The sequence below is a fragment of the Equus asinus genome, chromosome X, assembly GCF_041296235.1.
Source record: "Equus asinus isolate D_3611 breed Donkey chromosome X, EquAss-T2T_v2, whole genome shotgun sequence".
Lineage (NCBI taxonomy): Eukaryota > Metazoa > Chordata > Mammalia > Perissodactyla > Equidae > Equus > Equus asinus.
In genome coordinates, this window is record NC_091820.1 from 106,795,974 (window position 1) to 106,818,897 (window position 22,924).

Sequence of the window (22,924 nt, forward strand, 5' to 3'; positions counted from 1 at the left end):
CTTGAATTAAAACATAAATAGACTATAACAAAAATAAAATATTATTTACATTGATAGACAATTCCATTAGTTCACTTTGCAGTGTGTTGTAGTTATTTGCTTTATTGACATATTTTAACTTCTTGGATTTGATAAAATTAAATATATTTTACTGCTCTTCAACTCTTCATTTGGTTAAAGTAAATAACACGTAATCAAAACTTATGAAAAGTATACAGAATTGAGTATTAAGTAACAGAATATATGTGTCCTATGCAGAGTGTATGCTTGTTGTATCACCTACAGGAACTAATGGGGTGTCTTGCACATAATATATGTTTAATAATATATTCAATAATTAGTTCAATAATAGCTATTGAACTAAGAATGATAAAATAATAGCACTTCTAGAAGAGAAGTACTCAATCAGGCATGCTTTTTAGTAAATGAATATATATATGAATTGTAAAGCATAGGAAGATCTGAGCTTTTATGAAATAATTCCATATTCTTCACAGTTTTTACTTTTATTAATATTCAAAAAATTAAGTAATCCTTTATAACTAGTTGAACTCAAGAACATGGCATTAACTAAGTATTTACAGAAATATTTATTGATTTTAATAATCTAATTGAGCCAACTGATTACTTGAAAAACTATATCCCATACATGTTTTCACTCTGAGTAGCCTGCACCAAAAACCAACAAGGCTGACAACACAGTTTAGAATGCACACATTCTAAGATACTTCATCTTTCTAAAATAAATGAAAGTTACTTTATTTTGGAAAGATAGGTAGTCAAGCTGCTTCAAAGTAGAGCATATCCATACTAGATAGTAACAGTAAAATGATTTTACATGTATGTTTTTTGTTTTTGAAAATAATGCCTTTTGATAATATGCTTGTACTTTTAAATTATAGATTTTCAAAGCATCTGTCTCCTTAGATATAAAATATGGATGTAACTTAAGTAACTGCAACAAGTATATCCTCTTATATGACATATGCTAATATACTTGTTACTGTTACTATCTAGTATGGATATGCTCTACTTTGAAGCAGCTTGACTACTTATCTTTGATCAAAGAGTTTATGACATAATGTTTATTTTTTTATTTCACTCATTTAAAATATTTATCATTCTTCCCTTTGGTACATATTGCTCTAATTTTAAAAATAGCACATATCTCTCAAATAAAATGCAGATATGTTAATGGCTTGGAAGTTTTTACATGCTGTGTGAAATGAGTATCTGAATATTTAATTATGTTTCTATCGCATTTTACCCTTATTTGAAAATGATTTTTCCTCCACCAAAATTAAACATATGACCCAGACAAGTAATACATTGCATATGTGAGCTTGTTAACAATTGCTTTTTGAAATCTTCCCTCTTCGTACATCTAGATAGGGTTGTTCATTTAGCTTTCTCAAAACTAAATATCTTTATTTGTACCTTTAAAGATACTAATAAACTAATATTAAACTAATAAAAAGATACTAATAAAATATGAAAATCAAATCGTATATTTGTGGTATGTTCATTGAAAGTATACATCAATTAAAATCTCTATATAATTAATTGCCATTCCATTGAGTATTCTCATTGACTTTATAGGATTTTGATTACGTGAGAACATGCTCTCAATGTGTTGCAAGTTTCTTAGCATCATTGGTAATGATATTGTCGTAGATAGTTGGATTAGGCAAGAAACTATCAGTCATCCTTGAACACCTTCCTATCCCTTATGCCCATAACCGAATTCATCACTAACTCCTGTCAGCTTTAGCTCCTAAATATCTTCACTCCATTTCTACTGTCATTATACCAATTTGGCTTTCCATCATCGCTTGTCTCAGTACTGGAATACCTTCTAACTAATCGCCCCAATTACACATTTGCACTCCCAAATCCATTCTCCCAATTCTTGTTGTTCTTAGAATGAATACCAAAATCTTTATCATGGTTTACAAGAGACAGACTGATCTGGTCCCTTTCTATGTCTTCAGTATCATATTTTACTCTTTCTCCTCACTCTCCTTGTGAATGCTTCAGCTACACTGTCTACTTTCAGTTCCTTGAATGCATCACACTCTCTCTTCTGTCGTGATTACTTCTTGCATTCCTCATCTCTCCTGACACACGTATCACTAGTTAACTCCTATTAAGCCTTCAAAGCACAACCTAAAAGATATTTCTTCTGGAAATAGAGAAGCCTTCCTGCTCACCCTACCTCCTGAGACTAGGTCAGCTTCCTCTGTTATATACCCTAGTAGATAACACTGTGTTATCTTCCATCATATCACTTATCGCAGTTTGTAATTATATTTACCTTTGTGATTGGTTGGGGATTGCTATCTTCTCTACAAACACCATGCTATCTTCTCATGCAAACACCATGAGATCAGGGACAGTATTTTCTTTCACTCAATATTGTATTCTTAGCATCTAGCACAGTGCCTAGCATATGATTCAGCAAATATTCATTGACTGAATAACTGAAAGATAAAATAGGTATCATCTATTAAAAAGTCATTTGTGTAACTTTCTGAGATGGTTAATCTGTGGTTGTTCAATTGCAGAGGATATTTTTCTACCTTGCTCCCAACCCCACAGTGGTAGCTTGTAAATATTGCAGCCTGGTGAAAAATGAGAAGTGTCCATTACTAAGACCTTAACATAGGGTTGCAGATATGAGCTATCAACTAACTGTGACAGCAGTAAAAGTATAGCCATGACTTTAAATGTAGCATTAGCTGTACAAGCAGCTAACACTTATAAATGCCTAATACCACATTTGAATTGTTGAGCAGTCCAACAGCGATTTTGAATAGGTCTCTCTTGCCCTGTTTCATGCACCAAGAGCTTCATATTCAGAAAACAAAATCATATCACTGCTATGTGTTATTAAATAAGCAAATTCAAATTTGTGACAAATGAATTAGAGCATAACCTACAAAGTATTAAGGCTTATTGCTAGTGGGGCTTACTTTTCACACTAAAAATATATAGTATATATATATAATGAATATCGTATGAATATATGATTGGATATATGAATATATGGAATACATATATTGTATATATATATATGAATATAATTGAAATGTAATGTTACTAAAAGAATACATTGCTAAGTGATAAATTCTCAGTTCATATTTCCTCCTGGTTAACTGAGCTTTCTTATGGCTGCTTTAATTTCATATTGTACTTTATTCTTATTGAACTTCACTATTTTTGAGTGACCCAAATTTGTCTTAAGTTACATATATCTGCCATAATTCATACACTTTAATATCCTAGTCATGTTTTCATTTTTTCATCTGTTGCAATATTGAAATATTGACAAAAAAATTTAAGACAGCATGATGAGTGCTAGAGCAATATTTCTCGACCCTTATAGTGGATGGAATCATCTGGGGATCCTGTTAGGCTTCAGATACTAACTGAATGGGTGTGGAGAGGGGCTGGAGATTCTGCATTACTAACAAGCTCCCAGGTGGTGTTGATGGGGTTGGTCCACGGGTTACACTTGAAGTACCAAGGTAATAGGAGGTCGACAAGCTTTTTCTGTAAAGGGCCAGTTAGTACATATTTTTGATGTTGTGGACCATATGGTCTCTCACAATTACTGAGCTTTGCTGTTGTAGCATGAAGTCAGCCGTAGACAACATACAAATGAATGGGCGTGGCTGGGTTCCAATGAAACTTTATGAACACTGAAATTCAAATTTCATACAATTTTCACGTTGTATGATATATTATTCATCTTTTGATTTTTTTCCAACCATATAAAAATGTAAACACCATTCTTAGCTCTTGAGCCACACAAAAACAGTTTGTAGTTTGCCAACCACTCTGCTAGAGTATAAAAATTCCATGGATAACTTTGCCAGAGGCTGGAGGTATGTGGTGGAACAGGCTCTGTAGAGAAGATTACCGTCGAACTAGGACTTTAAGAAGTAAGGCTTTTCTGTACAGAGAAGTGAGAAGCAGTGAAAGACAGAGAGACAGGCAAGCAACAGCATTAATGTTTTCTAAACTGAAAGCATAGCAGTGTGGCATGAGAACAAGAAGCCCTTCTGGGTTGAGAGGGCTCAAAGGAAATGGGAATTCCTTATATGCATATTTAAATGGTTTCAAATTTTAATGAGTTGTAGTTTCAGGTGAGCATGCAGAATGAGAAGTGGAGGATATTATTAAGTTCCACATTCTGGAATTTCAAGGGAGGACTGGTATGCTGGGAGGGAGAAAGAGAATAGAGTTGATTGAGGGAACCAGGAAAAAACTACATTTGAAAGATCAGGACTCTCTGCAAGTGACTGCAGACTGTTCTCACATGAGAGCTTTGTGGAAGCATTTATATAAATGATCAGGACTTGCAAATTCATTGATGAAAAGTGAAATGAGTATCACAAAGCCAGGCAGAGCAAGGCAGTCAAGGCATTTGTACATTATTACAAACTATGCAGCAGACTATAGGGGAGCAGAATTTGCCACCCCAAAATGTGTCTCTTTGGCTTGAGGGTTATTTGGGACTGATTATTATTTTTTTTTTTAAAGACTTTATTTTTTCCTTTTTCTCCCCAAAGCCCCCCCGGTACATAGTTGTATATTCTTCGTTGTGGGTCCTTCTAGTTGTGGTATGTGGGACGCTGCCTCAGCGTGGTTTGATGAGCAGTGTCATGTCCGTGCCCAGGATTCGAACCAACGAAACACTGGGCCGCCTGCAGCGGAGCGCACGAACTTAACCACTCGGCCACAGGGCCAGCCCTGGGGCTGATTATTTTTAAGGAACAAAAGATTCAGGAAGAAACTTTGACCTTCCTCTTAACCACCTAAAAGAATTTAAGACAGGAGGCCTGTTCCAGGAAGGAGCTAATACCACAGATAACTGTAGTATAATATGAACTAGGTGCAGTAGACAGGGAGGAACCCAGCAAGGCCCATTTAATCAAAGTCCTCTCCATGTCCCATTGTCTCTGCAAGGCATAGCAAACATTTGTTTACCAAACATTTGCTTTTCCATCTCCTTATGAATTTCCTTCCTCTCCTTTGAGGTCCCAAACCACTACCCCCAACATCCTCCTTTGTCTTTAGCTGAAGATGGTATTTAAGGTGGCAGCTTTGGCCATTTTGGTGAGTTACTCAGTTTTCTTGGGTCTCTCCCATGTATACATGTTATCAAACTTTGATTTTCTCCTGTTAGTCTGTATCATATCAATTTAATTCTTAGACAAGCCAGAAGGACCTAGAAGGGTAGAAGAAAATTTCTTCCTCTCCTACAAGACTAAAAGGGAAGCTGAGAACTGAGGATTGAAGATTTAAGAGATGGTCTCTACAAATGCCTCAGCAGCTGACAAACTTTGTCGATGAGCTACAGAGTAGGCATTCGCACTGAGGGGTAAAATGAGCACATAGGTTTTATAGAAGATGCTTCTATTATTTCTCTAGAAGTGGCAGTGGAGTGAGATGATAGAATATTACGAAAAACACCAGAGTTCAGAATTATCAAAGATGGAATATCAAGTACAAAATTAACACAATCTCAATACTTTTTGGAATGCTATTCTGCTAATTCTCTTTTCATTTCCCATCTCATCCTCCCCAAAAGGACTTTGTCTAGTTGTTCTGGAGTTGAGTCTCATTGGAATGCTGGAAGTGAATTAACATTTCTTGAGAACTTAGTATACACAAGGGACTGAAGGAGTTTCTTTTTTCAATTCTCCCAACAATCTAATGAATTGGGATTTTTTTTGCCACTACTTATTTACCCAAATCTTCCCCAAAATAGAGGGTGCGTCTGGTATGTAGCTACTGGTAAGTAGCACTGGCTTTGTCATAACCCAGGGGTAAAAAAAAGAGAGGTGGAGCAAAGGGAGAGTTTCCATTTTTCCACAACAGAGGGAAAGCTATAATTTTGGTTAAAAAGTTTTAGGTTATTTTTAATACTGACTAACCACGAGATGAAAGGCAACATGGTTTTATTAATGGAAGTTAGGAAGAGTAGCAAACATAGACATAAGAAACTATTAATGTTAGTTTTTAGTTAATTAATTTTAATTAATTAATTAATATTAGACATATTAATATATGTAATGTGTTATTTTTTTAACATTCAAAGGACCTATGACCAAGTTTCCCATCAAATGAAGAAAGATGTTACACGTAGTTATAATATAAATTATCATTTATTGAACATCTCCTCAATGTCAGGCAACATGCTAACAATTATATGAATTATTCCATTTAACTTTCACAACATTCCAATTAAAGTGGTTATTATTACCCATACTTAACAAATGAGGTCTACAGGGCTTAAGTGAGTTATCCAAGCTCCCTTGTGTCTTACGGACTTGCCTAACAAAAGTGCTATTGTGTAAATCCAGTAATATTAAGTACATAGCACATACCAGATGCTAAATAGAAGTTAGCTACTGTTCTCTTGCTGTTATTGTCATTAGTATTATTGCCATTTACTTAACACCTCTAAACCTTATTTACCTCAACTATGACATGTCAATATAATATGTTTGTCAGAGGGATTACATGAAACAACCCACTTAAGATTTCTAGCATATAGAAACCACTTAGTAAATGTCAAAACCCTATACATTTTCTCATGAAGGATGCTTTTTATGTTTAAATAAGACCAAATAAGACAGCAGATACTGATACCTCCAGTTATTTATCAGCACGCCCCTGGGTAATTAATTTAACAGTTTATCTTAAGAAAACAATATTTGACTAGAAAGTGACTTTGATTTAAATGCCTGGAATCAGGAGGTTTAGAAAGTTTATAGCTGAAATACTCAGCACATACTTCAAAGTTTCTGAGTTTTTTTCTGCCCTATCCACTACTTCCTATAGTTTGTATGTCTAAGGACTTAAATATTTTCTATTTGTGTGTTTAATGAAATACTATTATTCATAATGCTATTAAAATCACATAATTCATTCACTTGTGCCCCACTTCAAAACTTGTTTGTTAATAGTTGACGCAATGTTTATTGATAGTACGGAAGTGCCCAATAGATGTGTTCAATAAATGTTGGATGAAAGTGTGAGTGAATGACTCATTTTTATTTTCTATTATTTTTATATCTTTAGATTTCTGCTAAGAAATCTTCATCTAAATTGAATATATACTTATCTCTACAAATTCATTTTAATAAGACATATCATATTCCTATGGATATGAAAGCAGAAAGGGATAAGTCTTTGTTACACTTTATTCTTTTAAATTATATTTAAAATTGATTTTGGTACTTGATGTGCTAACACTTAAGTGCAGCACACTTTCCTTACATTGTTTGCTCCTTGGTGCTTTTCTGAATTTAATATTAATTTTGATGAGTTTTGGCACTCTTCATGCTTTTAAAGGGTCAGCCAAATTTTCAGTTTACAAACAGATCTTTATGTTATTGGCTAACAGTAGCCTCTGGTTCTAAAAGGAAGGAAAATGACCAAGTATCTCTAGCATCCTAAAGAAACTTGATATTTCAGTGTCTTCTCCAAATTTGTCAAATAAAGGCAGAGCTAGGAAGTACATTTCTAAAGAGAGTGATTCTATGGGAAAAAGTGTTTACTTGAGAGCTTATCATTGAAATGATAGCTCAGGGAAGAAAGCTATAGGGTCAATTAGGGAAAACAAATGGGGTAAGATTAGCTTGTGTTGTAATAAGGTGTAGGAGTGGCCTGTGAGTTCAACACTGAACAAAGAATTGAATTTAGAATGTGGAGAGGGCAGGAAGAAGAGCACATCAAGTGTGTGCAGTGGGGAGGCAGCCTTCACAAGACTCTTGGAAATGAATGAGCGTTTAATGAGGCAGAACTGATGGAGCCTGTGACCTTATTGGGTTATACTGAGTAACGAGATAAGGTGGGATAGATAAGGTGAGAGAGCAACATGGAGAAGATAGTAAAAGGAAAACGCTGCTTAAAGGGCTTTCATAATGTTTATAGTGGTTCTTCCAAAGAGAAACTCCTACAAGTACTTAGAAATATGAGACTGGATCTCTCATCTTTCTTTGTCTCACAGCTCTGATGCATTGGTATTGTGCTCTCCAGTTATTACACCAAACAAACACCCCCTACCACCAGGTAGCTACAGAGTCATGTGATGCTAGGATGGTTTTCCAGTATTTGGGACTCTGGTGTGGTGAAAGTTTTTCCAAGTCACAACTTTAAAGATCTGATCATTTATTTAATATCTTATCTTCTCTCTAGACAACTTTTCAGGGAAAGTTAAGTTCATCACTTCTCAGTATACATAAGCTTAGGGAATTGATTTCTACATAAGAATCCCAAGGGAGGCATCAAAACAAATGAAATAGGAGGAATAAATATGATTTGTATCAAGTTTCTATACACCCTCCACTATAATCCATGACTTATTCTCAGAGAACTTTCTTTAGTGTTATTTGCTATCCAACATTGAATTCTGTCATTAATTTTTTTTATTCCTCTCCCACAACTGACTGATTGAAATTCCTTATGGCAGAGTTATAGCTGTGAGAAAGGATATTCAGTGAGTTAGAAGAAGAGGAAAGGCGGTGAGGCTCTCTAAAGCCTTCCCGGGAAGGTCAGCAGCAGTTTGGAGAGGAGGAGTTGGCAGAATAGAGATCCAGCCTTCATTATACTTTATGATATCACTCTCCAGAGAACATAAAGTTCTCAGTTTATTTTCTGGGAAAATTATATAAATCCAAGATCATTATTTTTGACTCTTCATATAAATAGGTAGTGCATTGTTTGCATTAGAACGAAAAATGGTGTAACATAGTTTTTAAAAAGCAAAATACTACAATTAACATTTCAAAATACCCCTGTCACAGGAAAGGGATGCTGTTTAATGCTCTGAATTATTCAGGAGTTTTCACATAATTTCCTGTAAACATCTGACTAATAGGAAAGTCCAGAACTAGTAGTTGATGGTGATACACAAAATTTCATCTTTGTTCTTTCTATTTGTGTCTGTGGAGGTTATAATAAAGAATGAGTGGACTGAGGTACCTGGATAATATACCCTTAATGAATAGATTAATTAACTAGAATAATTATGGAGAAGTATTATATGATCAGCACTATGCCAGGAATTACAGGGGTTGCAAATAACTATTGGCCAAGATCTCTGACTTCTCAGGTTGCTCATAATCTTATTGGTGAGACAAGATTAATTAATGTAAAATTTTTTAAAAAGGCAGAATGAGCCACACCTGGTGGCCTAGTGGTTAAAGTTGCACACTCTCACCATTTTGGTGGCCCAGGTTCATTTCCCGGTTGCGGAGCCACACCACCGCTCTGTCAGTTGCCATGCTGTGGTGGCGGCTCACATAGAAGAACTAGAAGGATATACAACCATGCACTGGGGCTTTGGGGAGTAAAAAAAGAGGCAGAATGTTACAAAGAGCCAAATAGTGTGTTCTAAACAATAATGATTTTACAGGTACAAAAAGGGTAGGAATCAATGAAGCCTGCATTTCAGAGGGACAGCCTTCAGGAAGAAAGACTATAAATTGAGATGAATTGTACATGTATTTGCCATCATTATCTCTTCTATCTCATTAAGTATCCATTTGTCTTTTTATATCCTATCCAGGCGCTCATGTAAGTACCTTCAACATGGTAGACACTCCATAATATTTGCTGATAAATTAATTTTTGAGAAGGATATAGTAAAAGCAATCAAAAGAGAGACATTTTGTTTTTCTGTCAAATACTTAGTTATCTTGAGAAAAAGTCTGTATTGACCATGGATAGAGTACCTTAACATTAATGCATAGTGCCAATCTGAAAGTAAAGCATTTAGAACTGCTTCTTAAAGAGTGAGTGCCCAGTAGTTTAGCCTCACAACACTGAAGAATAAAGGTCAAAATATGAATGCCTATTGGATTCTGAAAACTGTTTTAGATCACTGGTATGCATCAATTAGTCATGACTTATAGTATCAAGATTATATAAGGCAAGTAGTTAACTTTTCAGAAGTGTTTCCCTAATCCTTGGTATATTTAAAAATTGATGTAAATATTTAAGTACAGTGAGTTTGTTCTCCTTTGAGGAGGAGTATTTAAGTAGTATCTATTTTATGCCTAAGAAAAGTAGGGTTTTTTAATCTTCATATCTTTGTATTTAGGAACTTTTGTTTGCTTAGAGGTGCTTCTCTCAAATATGTCTCCCACAAAAACAAAAGACATTGAATGACATTGTTGCAATCAACATTAGTCAAGTATGTAATTTTCCCAGGATATGGCTAGACACAATTAGAATAGTGGCACATCATCAAAGATAGGGATAGAATGACAACCATTAATAAAGTAAAAACCTTGATGAAATTTCTTTTCGTTAAATGACCTCCACTACAACATTGCGTTTTGATGAGTATGCCTATTGAAAGTAGTACTGTAATTTAGGATTAAAGCTGTTTTAGTCATACTTACATATAAAACAATTACTCTAGGAAACAGCAACTGCTTTGCAAAACTGTAGAATAACGAACACATCTTTTTTCTGACTGATGAACTAAATGGGCCCACAACTTCATAAATGAATGGTCTTCTAAAGGAAGTGTAAAATATTAAAACCCATAATTAAGAAACAACTTGTCAAGTTGTTTTCCCTCTTTTTGTATTTATTTCCATCAGATGGTCTGAAAATTCAAGAAAGTGTCTATATTTTAACTGGTTAACTAATGTTTGTAAATAGGTCTCCTTGATTAGAAAAAAACAGAAATAATGGTTAATTCATATTTTTCCCTTAAGTTTGCCGTTATTCTGGAATTTTAAGCAGGAAAATAAGTTATTTTATGAGTAACAGATAAGCCTACACATGCACTTTAGTTTTTGCAATGCACTTTTTTTCCCACTCTTAAATTGGATACTGCTTACTTTTAAATTGCTTTCTTCCTCCTGATTTTTAAAAACCTTTAGCCGAGAAGAGCCTGGAATGTCACCTGTAGTTCTCATTTTGCTGAGAAAGTTCTGGTATTTGATTCCATTCTGTTTCAAGTGTCTAGGAAAAGTTCTAAACCTCAACTTTGGTAATGAAACGTCCTCGTCTAGGGAGGGTAGGAAAGAAAGAAATGGAACATTTTATACTCTTCATATTCATAAAATTTAGAAAGTTTAAAAGAACCAAACATTTGGGTGAATATGAATCAAGTAGATCTCTTATGCATTGCTGGTGGAAGTGACATTTGTGCAACTACTTGGAAAAAAAGGTTGGCATTTCTCTCTTAAAATTGAATATTCACAATGCGCATACAATGTACTGTTTTATTTTTAATTAATTAATTATATCAACGGATCCGTGTTTGGTGAGAGGATAATGGTGATTCGCATACCAAGGGTTATATTTAATCCACTTCTATGCACTTGGGACCAGATTATTCTTAGAATTCCAGGATAGCTGAGCACCCGAGTGGGCAGCATTTGGTAAGGTACCATACCAGGTTAGGACAAAACTAGAAGGGATAAAGACAAAGGCTTGTTTTGATGCAAACACTATATATTTAGAGTAGTGCTTGATTCATAGAATTTTATCAATGACTTTATGAAGCAATAAGTGGAAAAAGAAGTAATATGATTTTGCCAGTGGCTGCTTGAGGTAGCAGATTTTTATAACCAAGAGAAAAAAATGGAAGGCACATCACATGGTTAGTTTTCTCTTTTGTACATTTTGGAGAATGAGAGTTCCTTCCAGCTGCACAGGAAAAATATGTCTTTGCCTTTCACATAATGCAAGAATAATGATCTACAAATTCTTCTCAGGAAACTTTAGGCAATTTTTAAATAGTCACAGTCAACATTTAAGCCAACATAAACAATTAGGTATAAAGCAACTTGGCTTTTGTGAGAGGAAATTATGAGTAGAAAAAAATGTAGAATTAGAATTATTAATTTAAAAAATCCAAAGTTTTTTAACCAAGTTTCTCACAAATGGTAATTTGAAACAGCAAGAAAATTGCCATTGGCAAGAGGGGAGATGTGATAATAGCTATTATTTATTGAGCATCTACTAATGTCAGGTACTGGACTGGACTCTGTAAATTCTTTCTTCTAATTCTCACAACAGTCAACTGTCAATGAAGTAATTATTATTGATCCCATTTAACATATGAGAAAACACAGGCTAAGAGAGCTTAAGTGAGTTTCAAGGGTTCCACAGCTAACAAGTGACAGAGCTGGGATTCTGAACTCAGACTACCTGACTCTAAACTCACATTTCCTTCCTCTGAAGCTGACCCGTGTATATATACAGTAGCCATGCTAAGAGAATGAAGCAATGGATCCTGAGATGTTTCAGGTCTCCAATCCACTCGCTCCTCCAACCTGGTTCTTCTGCACAGAGCATGGGGTCCCAACCCTAGCTCTGCTGTCTACAGCACTGGCAAGTGACCCATTGGGCTCCTCCTTGACCAACTGGGCATCGAGCAGTGCAAAAGCAAATCCCTCCACAAAGCTGGGAGAGTCATGCTGTGGGCTACTCCTGCATGCAGGTGGGTGCATATCTCCCGGGTTCTGTCACCCTGCGTAAGAAAAGTGATGTGGTGGAGAGACAAATCAAGCAGCTCAGCCTGCTACTACTAGATAAAGGTGACTATGTCCGTATCAGGTTAATACCAGGCAATCGATAAATATAGTCACCATTATTAAATTATTATCACTATTATTACTAGCTGTGTAGCTCTTAGCAATTTACACTAACCTCTCTTGGACTCAGTGTCTTACTCCATAAAATAAGGTTGACACTACTGGAATGATCTAAGATTGTCATGATGATTACAAGATAAATTCATTTAAATTCCCTGGCAGATTGCTCATTAAGTCTTAGTAGGATAGGAGAGATAAATTCTTTTCTCCTTTCAATGTGATAGAAATGAGATTATAATTATCTTGCAGATGTTGGTTCCTGTGTATTTTACTTCCCCACGTTGCTATGAGCTTCCTGACAGACTAGCCTTCCCCAGCCTCTGCGTCCCCTGTATATGACAGTCTGTTTAAACCTAACGTTGACAGAATTCCTTTCCCAATTATTTCTTATAATTCAGATCTACATACAAGACCCATTCCTGGCCCCTTCTTTCCTTCATAATACTTTTAAATACTCAAGTCCCCACTAATCTCTCCTCCTACTACACAGTTTGGCAATGACCACTTTCCCATTTTTTATATTCATTTATGTTATCTCACTAGCTAAGTTGTAAACTCTTTGAAAGCAAAGATTCTGTCTTCTCAAACATCTTAGTACTTGTTGTAGCTCCTAGCCCAGGGCCTTGCATAAAGAAGAAGCTCAATAAATAATTACTGGTAGATAAACTCATGTAAGTTATCTATGAAATCAGTCATTAATTCTTGTGACCAGAACTTTAAGAAAGCCTCTAGAAAATTGAATATCATAGTTTTAGCACCATGTAAAACATGGCACTATTTTATGTGGTAAATAAAATATAGACTGAAAACTCACTTAAAATCCAGGAAAAATTAGGTTGTGAGAGATGAATCCATGATAAGTTATTTAAATGAAAATAATGATTTTGAAGGAAGAGCTTACACTTTTTTGTGTTAATTATGAATGGTAAACTTGCCTTCCTAAGACATGTCTTCAGCGCCTTCTGCCAGAAAGGACATTGGGCTCATAAGTCTAATCTCAGGTTATAGCTATGTTCTGATAATTAGGCCAACATTGTAAAAGAATGTACACAACTTGCAGCTCATTATAATATCACTATTTTCAGACAATTTAGATGAAATATATCAGTGAAAAATATATATTGAACTAAATAAACCCTTGTTGATTGAAATACAAAACCCAGTAAAAAAAAGACACTTTTTTCTGATAATTGGCCAAGATACATTAGAGAGACTTTTTTATACAGTCTATTTTTTTAAATTATTGTTCTTTCAGCTATCGTCTTTATTGACACTATTGAACCAAATGTAAAAGAAATTTGAATGTCAAGTATGTAAGCGATACAAGATGGAAGTAGAAGATGGGTCACGTGCCTCTGTATAAACTTCCTTGTCTCGAGGTTCTAGAAATTGGCCTCTTTTTTGAAATGAAAATGAATATCTCCTTCCTTAGAAGTATGACAAGATAGAGTGTTCATATGCCCTACTAACCTTGTGAGTGAATGTGTTATAAATGATGCAGAATTTTATTATTTTCCCCTTATTATTTAGTGTAGAATAAATACTATCTGAATATCCCCAAACCTCTCCCCAGCCGCACACACACATATCACACTGATAACAAGATGTGGGAAGAGTCTTTTAAAGAGATTTTTAAAACTTCATTTCTTAAAATAGTGTAGTCTAGGGGCTTGTCTTAGAGGTCCATGTGGGTAGGTGAGAATCTGTCAACATAATGTCTGTTCTCAGCATTTTCCCCAAGGGCAGCATGCTATTTTGTTTCCCATGTAATTATTTTTGCTTTTTTTTTTTTCTGCTGGTACACTTTAATTTAATTTGGAACTTTGAGGATGCAAAAGTATGATTGATTAGATTCTCTCAATATAAAACAGTTTTCATGATAAAGACTGAATTCTCTTTGATAAACAGCTGCTTATAGTTGAATTAAGTGTCATTTGGCAAAGAATGTAGAATTCAACAGAAAAAGCAATTTACTGAAGAAATGCCTCCTTCCTCACTGCATTTACCCTCCTACAGCCTGATGGATTTGTATTGCCTATTTGTCCTTTATTACTGTCAAGGCAACAAATTTCTATCTAGAGCAGATGGTATAATTGCCCCTGTTCAAGTGCTTAAAATTCATTCTGCTGCAGGGAATTTTTATCATTAAACCTCTAATTTAGCAAATTAATAAATTGAAACTATGCACTGTTCTGCCTGGGATGTCTGAACCTTTGTTATATATCTGAACATAAAAATATGTATTTATATTATGAATATTGTATCAAAAAGTTTATTTGATTATTTCTTAACAAATCAATGTAAAGATTTCATTAAGTTAATATACAGTATAATGTGGTGGGTAAATGCCATTAAAAGTTTAGTCAGCCACTAGTTATATGTGAATTTATCATGGACTTTACTTGTTTTCTTTGCTAATGTCTCCATAATTTATCCCAAAAGGAATTAAAAATCATGATTTATGTCTTGATATATTTGAATGGAATATTTAAATTTAAATCTATTTTTAAACTTTAAACTTGGGCCCTTTTGTCCATAGCTGCTAACATGACCTCATATGACCTACCCAACATGGAAAGCCATCAGATTTCGTATTTTACCATTAGGAAAGAATTAGAAAGAATGCCATTTTTTCACCTCAGTCACATTTTCAATATTGGAATGATTAAAACTGGACCAACAAAAGTTTTGCATTTAACTTTATTCTTACAATTTTAAAAACTAAGACAACAAATGAATATTTTCTGGAAATATTCATAATAACTTTTAAACGAATAACACATACAGATATGTATTCAATAAATAGAATTCCACAACTCATCATGATTTTTCAGTGATTACTGTGTTAGTGTACTAAGGTAAATTGTAAACATTATCTCATATTTGGACAATTGTATAATCAGCAATGGAATGATTCTAATTGAACACATACTGAGCAAGTCAACCGTTATTAGGGTGACTATACATTCCAGTTTGCCCAGGATAGTCACAGTGTAAATACTTACGACATAAATACCAATATTTTCTTTGACTCTCAAAAGTGTCCCAATTTGAATGCTAAGTTACATGCTTATTGTATTTCTTATGCACTCATATAAACCTAAGAGTTACATGCTAACATATAAAAAGAACTATAAGCAAATGTCCCTTACCCGGAGGAGCATGCAAATTTATTAATGACACAAGAAATACATGTGAAATAATTACTAAATAATCCATAATTCTTTGTGTTAAAATTCTAAATTTGTGGTACAGACATTAAGCACTGTGGAAATTCAGAGAAGAGATAAATGGATGTGGACTGGAGTGGTTAGGTCTAGTTTAAGGAGTTGCTCCACTAAAGGGCATTACAGGCGTGAGGTCACATGGACGAAGTTCTAGGCAGGGAGATGATTATAGTTCACAGCAGATCAGTCAACAGTGGAATGACTGAGTAAAAAGAAGGGTATAGTAAAAAGAGTAATGGATAAGGACCCAGAAATTCTGATCTCTCATCCTGGTTCTGCCACTGGCTAACTTTATGACCTTGAGTAAATTACTTCTTCCCTTTGGTTTTAGTTCCTTCATCTGTAAAAAGAGTGAACTGGATTTATCCATTCATCAGTTATTTATTGTGAGCCTACTATGTGCAAGGCACTCTACTAAGGACTATGTAAATGATCTCTAAAGTTCCTTTCCTGCTCTGACTTCTGTGGCGATCACTTCCACCACCAATGTTTCCAGTGACATAGTTGTAGCCTGTTTGGAATCATGTGCTCCTCTGTCAAAAAAGAACATTTCTTCCAGGTAAGTGAATCCAAACCAGCAAATATTTGCTGTGTTAAATTACTTGAAACTTTTCCTAGCAAGTGTCCTTTATTTCCTAATTGAATTAAGACCATATTTTCATTCCCTGTGATGATGATGCAACCCCAGAATGGTAGGGGCCTCTACCAGGAGAAGCTGGCATTGCATATTTTCAGAGCATGAAACTGCCATTATGCTAACAGGTAATAAGGCTACAGTCAGCTCATCTGGAAAGCATGTATACCATGCACTGGTCTCTTTTGTCACTTCTCGTGCCTGAGGCCTGTTCCCTAATTGCTCTACCACTCCGATCTCAGGAAGCTTGCTCTTGTTCCCAGTGCTAATCACTAACAGGAGAGACCATGCTCTCTGGAGTGAAGTTGTAGCAACGGAACAACAAGGAACTCTACCAACTCAGAGAAGCTGAGCCATCTTCTGTGAATCCAGCTGGTTCAAGGCTACAGGCCCACTTCCCTTGGCAGGTTTTCCTATTGCAGGGAGTGGGGAAAGTGGCCCTAAACCATCAGAATGGATTATACGTCACTTTTAATAATACACATGGACGCTCCACTCCTTTAACTGGAGAAGTTGGTGGTAGATCTAGTCTAAACTGAGGAGCAAGAGAAAATTATTTTTACTGGTCTAATATTTATTCTGTACTTTAAAATACTGTGGTGTGATAAAAGTAACTGTTTATCCATAAATAAATCTGGGCCTTCTTAATATAGTAGATACAAAATACAAGATCAAATATGAACAATGTTTACGTTGATACTTAGTCCTTTTACCTTTGTGACTTATCAAAAAACAGAGACAGAATTTTTTTTGGTAGAAGTGCCAGGATATTTTTAAATCCAGCAGCAAGTGACTAATGTTGGCTTTCAGCATTGACGGTGGTTGTTATGGTCATAGTGGTAGGGGATGAGATGGAGAGAAGTCAAGATTTTGTAAAGAATTGTGGAATGAAAAGTGGACATAGAAAAACAGGGGCTACAGTAGATGTCTGATCATAAATGAGATCTGCAAGGAAAGCAAATTATTGAAATTTAGAATTGAGGGTATTTCTTTTCTCCACATTGTACCTTTACACACAGAACACTTGCAAACATCCCTTCAAGGGGTTTCCCCTTACTTTTTGTGTGCTTAGGCATGAGAAGGGAAACTAAAGTCTTTTCAGGAAAATATTCTTAGTCAGTACCTTTCACTAATTAAAAAAAAAGTGAATTCCAAGTGTTAAGAAATTTTAACCAGCTTTCCACATAGTCCCATTGGAATCTTTAAACTTTCAGTGTATGTTTTTCAGAAATACATTCTCCTGTACATTTAAATTTACAAATGTACTAAGGCAACTACATAAAACGTTAAATCAGAGATATGAACAGCTGAAAATGGAGGTGTAAGTAAATCATTGGGAGTCTTTTCTAATACACTGCACGTGAATTTTAAATCAATCTGTTTTATTCTGCCAGTCATATCAGATTGTTCTACCCCCTCAATTTATAAAGCACTTAAACTTTGAACACGACTGACTAAAAGTGGGGGAATAAGAAGGGGAAAAGCAAAAAGCATATGGAGTCACTTGACAAGGTGCTGAAATGTTAAACTGCAGACATCTCTGACTAAGTGTATGTTTAAAATAAAGGCCAAATTTGAAAGTAGATTTTTTTTTAAAAAAAATGGGCTCAATTATTTCAGGGTCTAGAAGCAAACACAATTCAAACCCCTATTCAGTGTGTGCGTGTGTGTGCGTGCAACTAATCATTGTTCTGTCAAATTAAGAGCATGATCCAAATTGTATGCCTCATTTCAAAACTTCTAGAGATTGGGGACACCTTACAGAGCTGTTGCAAGGGGCCAAGCATAGGATGAGAAAAGGAAAATGGAGATATTAACTCACACTGGGATCTGGAGGGGGTAACCAGCTGTAGAAAACCTGAAAAGCCAAGGCTTTGAGCAAGGCGAGCTTGTTCTTAAAAAGGCTTCATATTTTGCAGGTGAAGAAAGCCAGGACAACTTAAAGGTGAGTGAGGGTAAGAACTGAAAAAAAGAAAGCTGAGTTGAGACCAATAGGATGATGGGTATTCCCTTTCTTTCTGATGAGATAGGAAACTTTTCTGGGACAGAAGGAATAGTGAGAAAGCAGATGTGCACCTATGGTGTTTCAGGGCAAATGACTGGGCTCTATCACAAAGTTATAGATAACTTTGTCTTTTTAATTTAAAAGGAAATGACTGATTAATGGGAAAGTTTCACTAATTTCCCCAAACAAACATACTTATTGAATTTCAAGAGGGAGTGCTTCTCAGATGAACCTACTTATGTCCTGAACCATGTGTTGAGAGAGGGCAATGGAATAGCCTGAGAGTTCAACAGAATATAAAACTTCATAGTTTAAGGACAGAGTTTGTTAGTTTAATATCTTCAAATAGGAATTTAACAGCATCTGTTGCTGTCCATTTTTGAAATGCAGAGGCATGAGATGTTATATTCCCAGGGCTTTTAGATTAGTAAACATAGAGATCAGATATGTTATAAATGGAATCCTTGTACAACTTTCTACTTTTAAAGCGATCATTTGTAACATGTTTTTGACCATTACGTAATGCTATCTCATTACATTATGTAACACTCTGTCAACTGTTTGAATGATATTCTAAGGGAAGAGTGAATATCTTTACTGATCTTTAATATTTTCGGTTTTGCTTTTGCTTGAGCAGCTCCATAAATAAGTATTTATTTGGTACATTATTTTTATTATGAAAAGAAAATAAATGGCTTTTCTTGTTGCAAAAAGTAGCTCTATAAATATTTTAATCAAACTTTTATTGATTTATATTGTGATAAAACAATGTGAAATAAATACCTCAAATGCCGTTTACTGATGCTTAAGTTGTAAATATTATTAAATTCCATTTACAAATTCCTTGAGGAGTTTGTTTTTTAAAGAAAAACATCATAATCAAGAGTACGGACGCATCTTTTAGGGGACTCCCAGCCTTTTTCAAAAGGTTATATTCTGCCATATATAAAGAATCCCAGTTTGTTTGAGTAATATTTTCGATCTAAAATCTAGGAGGCAGGTGCTCACTTGTCCTCCTCCATGCTTGGGAAATACAGGGAGGAGGCCATAGTGGCAACTGTCACCATGATTGATTTCGTTGGGATGGAAGATTGACCAGCTGATTATAATCAATGCATTTAGGACTCTCAGAAAAGTGAAACTGTTACATTGAAACTGCTCAAGTTAGGAGAGGCTGGCCTGGTGGTGCAGCAGTTAAATGCACACATTCTGCTTCTCGGTGGCCTGGGGTTTGCTGGTTCGGATCCCAGGTGTGGACATGGTGCTGCTTGGCAAAAGCCATGCTGTGGTAGGCGTCCCACGTATAAAGTAGAGGAAGATGGGCCTGGATGTTAGCTCAGTGCTAATCTTCCTCAAAACAAAAAAGAAAGAAACTGCTCAAGTTAGAACAAAGCAGTAATGTTTTGAAACTTAAAGATTTTGAAATGCAAGATGCTTTTCTTGTGTCATCTTTTCTTCTAAGCAACACAATGTTTAAGCCATGTGTTGTTCACAGATTATAATGTTGTAATGATAAAACATACATGCAAAAGACAAAAATAGTGATAAAATGACTGAGATTCTTTATTTTAGAACCTTGTATCTATTTGAATCTTGTATAACACTACTTGGAAAATTTCTGTAGAATCATAAGTAGATATAAGAAGATTCATATATGACCAGCATATTTTACAATCCTTATGTCCTTGAGTTTGAAGTATATTACAGGTTGAACTCAAGCCAGGAAATAAGATTATTTTATAGAACTCTATGACTCTCAAAATTAAAATTTGAAGTGACTGTGCTATCTTATAGTAGTAAAATAATAGTAATTATAAATATAATAATAATTAAAATACAAATTTGTCATTCACTTCTTTATTCAGCAAATATTTACATAATATCCAATATGTGCAAGATATTTTCCATGCATGATCCATTCTCAAGGATAATCATCTCAGCAACCTAGCAATGGAGGTAGTATTGTCTTCAATTGACTGTTGATAATGCATCCCTGAACCGTGGAATGTAGAATTGGATGTCACCACTCTACATTTCTGCTTAGATGTGTTTAATACTCGCTTTGAATGAAAGAGAGAAACACAGATATCATTAGGAGTGATTACTCGGTAGGAGTGATTACTCGGTAGGAGTAATCAAGGGAAGCTTCCTACATGACATGGACCGCTGGCTAGGGTGAAGGACACAGATGGGCCATTAGGAAGGGGAGCATTAAAGACTCTGTCAATCACATCTTCTCATCTGCAAGACCACAGGTAGACGTTTATCCACATTTGATCTTATGAGACTCCAACCTCATACTGCACAGAAGGTAAGTGTCACAGAGTGCTCCGAGGCTATGCCGTGTCACAATGAAGCTGGAGAGCACATGTTTAACTGCAGTTTGGGTAACAAATTACGCCAATTTTGAAAATTATTGAAACCCATTTTGAATTTGGTACTCAATACAGTCACACAAACATCTTTTAAAGACTTCATGGGTACCAGACTATGCAAATGCAATGAAGACAAAACCATACTCTGTGCATTCAAGTCGTTTATAGTCTAAGGGTAGAGATCTCTTGACCTCTTTTCAAAAGCGGGACTCTTCTAACTTATGCTTTTGAGTTACATCATCTTTTATTTTATTGTGCTTTCTGTTTTTCCTTGTTTCTTAGCTCAAAGGATTAAGTGTTCATTGGTAGATTTTCTGCTTAAGCAGATGCTACTTGACTACGTTGGCATATACAATTCGCAAGTAGATTCAGATATTTTCTCTTCACATAAATCTGCTTTTGCTGAGCCCTTATGTTTAAGGACATGAGATCAGAGCACTTGTGCTCTGTGGGAGGCTCTTCTTTCTAGTGTGGAGACCTTGGTAAGTATATTCTCATTTAAAGGTGAAGAACCAATTCTGCGAAATGCTGAGAGTGATTATCTCACTAGCCCTTCAGGTTGATCCCAAGAACAGAGAAGTATGACTATATTTCCCAGCAGACGATAATGAAAAAAGATAGTTGAGAAAGGATAGTATGCCATTCCATCAGGATGTGGTCTTCATTCAGGCAGTGATAAAGTAAACTGCATTAATTTCTATACATCTGTGGAAATGTCAAGTCTACATTCTCATAGCAAAGCTCTTATTACTGTACCTTACATGAAAAAAGATGCAATTCGAGCAGAGGAGAGGGAGTTGCTATAAATTATAACTGTTTTTTTATTACTACTATGTGATAGCTATATCAAGACTTTTTAAAAACCTGAGCAAATGTCTCATTTTGAAACTATCGTGAGAATATACAAGTTAGTATTTTATGTATAACATGGGTAGATGCTATTCAGAATAATAAATGTGACATATTTATTTATGTGTTTTATTTATTTTTTACGTATTATGTTTCTAATTGTTATCTCTTGGTTTTTGTCTGGTTTGTAGGGTTACTATACCAGAAGGATAACATTTTTCTAGCTTCTGAGCTTCTTTAGAAAAGTGTATGATATTGTAATTTAGAGTATTGGAGCTTATTAGTCTTTTGCAAATTAATGTTTCTTTTTTTTTAGAAACCCAGTTCCAACCATATTAATTAAATATAGCTAATGCAGTGGCTCAAATATCCAAACTAAAATAAAGCAGGGAGTAGTACAGGCCTTGGAATTGATGGTATCCTGGAACTTGGAAATTGTCACAACCACTCCCTTTCCCATTTCTTCGTTTCTTATTTCAACTTTTATCCAGATGCTATCCTCATTCTCTTAGGCTGCTCCATGTGTCAAGAAATGTGGCTATTATCATCTCTAGAGATCCATCCTTACAGATCATCCAGGGAAATTGAGAATGCTTTCCCTTAATTTCCACCTTGGAAAAATTGAGAAGCACTATAATTGATTTATTTGGATCAAATCATGGTTCTAGTTTCATTAGAGTGACCAAGAGGCTAAGGTAATATTATACACCTAGACTGATAGACTACCCACCACTGACTGGGGGAAGGAAGTTCAACAGAATCATATAGGGTGGGGAAAGTAGTGTTCCCCAAAAGAACGAACACAATGGTAACAAAAAGAGGGAGGAGGAAATAGTGGAAAGACAAAAACAACTGATGTCCACTACATTATCCAGTAACAAAATTATATATATATATAATGTATGTATGTGTATATATGTATATATATATATATATGTATATCTACACACACACGTGTATATACACATGTATATCTCCTTTTAAATCATTAATAGATTTTTATAGTCATGTTCATATGGATTCTATATACTTTCTGCTATTATTTCTGTTTTTTTTTTAATTGAGGTATAATTGCAAACTAGTTTTTAACAAATTAGTTGTTTTTTGTTTTTTTGGTGAAGGAGATTGGCCCTGAGCTGACATCTGTGCCAGTCTCCCTCTATTATTGTATGTGGGACACTGCCACAGCATGGCTTGATGAG

The 22,924-nt window shown here is 35.1% G+C and overlaps 1 protein-coding gene and 1 non-coding gene across 2 annotated transcripts in view; both read left to right on the forward strand.

Moving 5' to 3' along the window:
• The window catches only part of HTR2C (5-hydroxytryptamine receptor 2C), a 304,194-nt gene that overhangs the window by 26,557 nt on the left and 254,713 nt on the right, over nt 1-22,924 (forward strand). The gene's annotated exons all lie outside the window — the stretch shown is intronic.
• LOC123282779 (small nucleolar RNA SNORA35) lies at nt 12,362-12,490 on the forward strand. Its single transcript, XR_006523017.1, has one exon. It is a non-coding gene; the product is annotated as a small nucleolar RNA SNORA35 (small nucleolar RNA).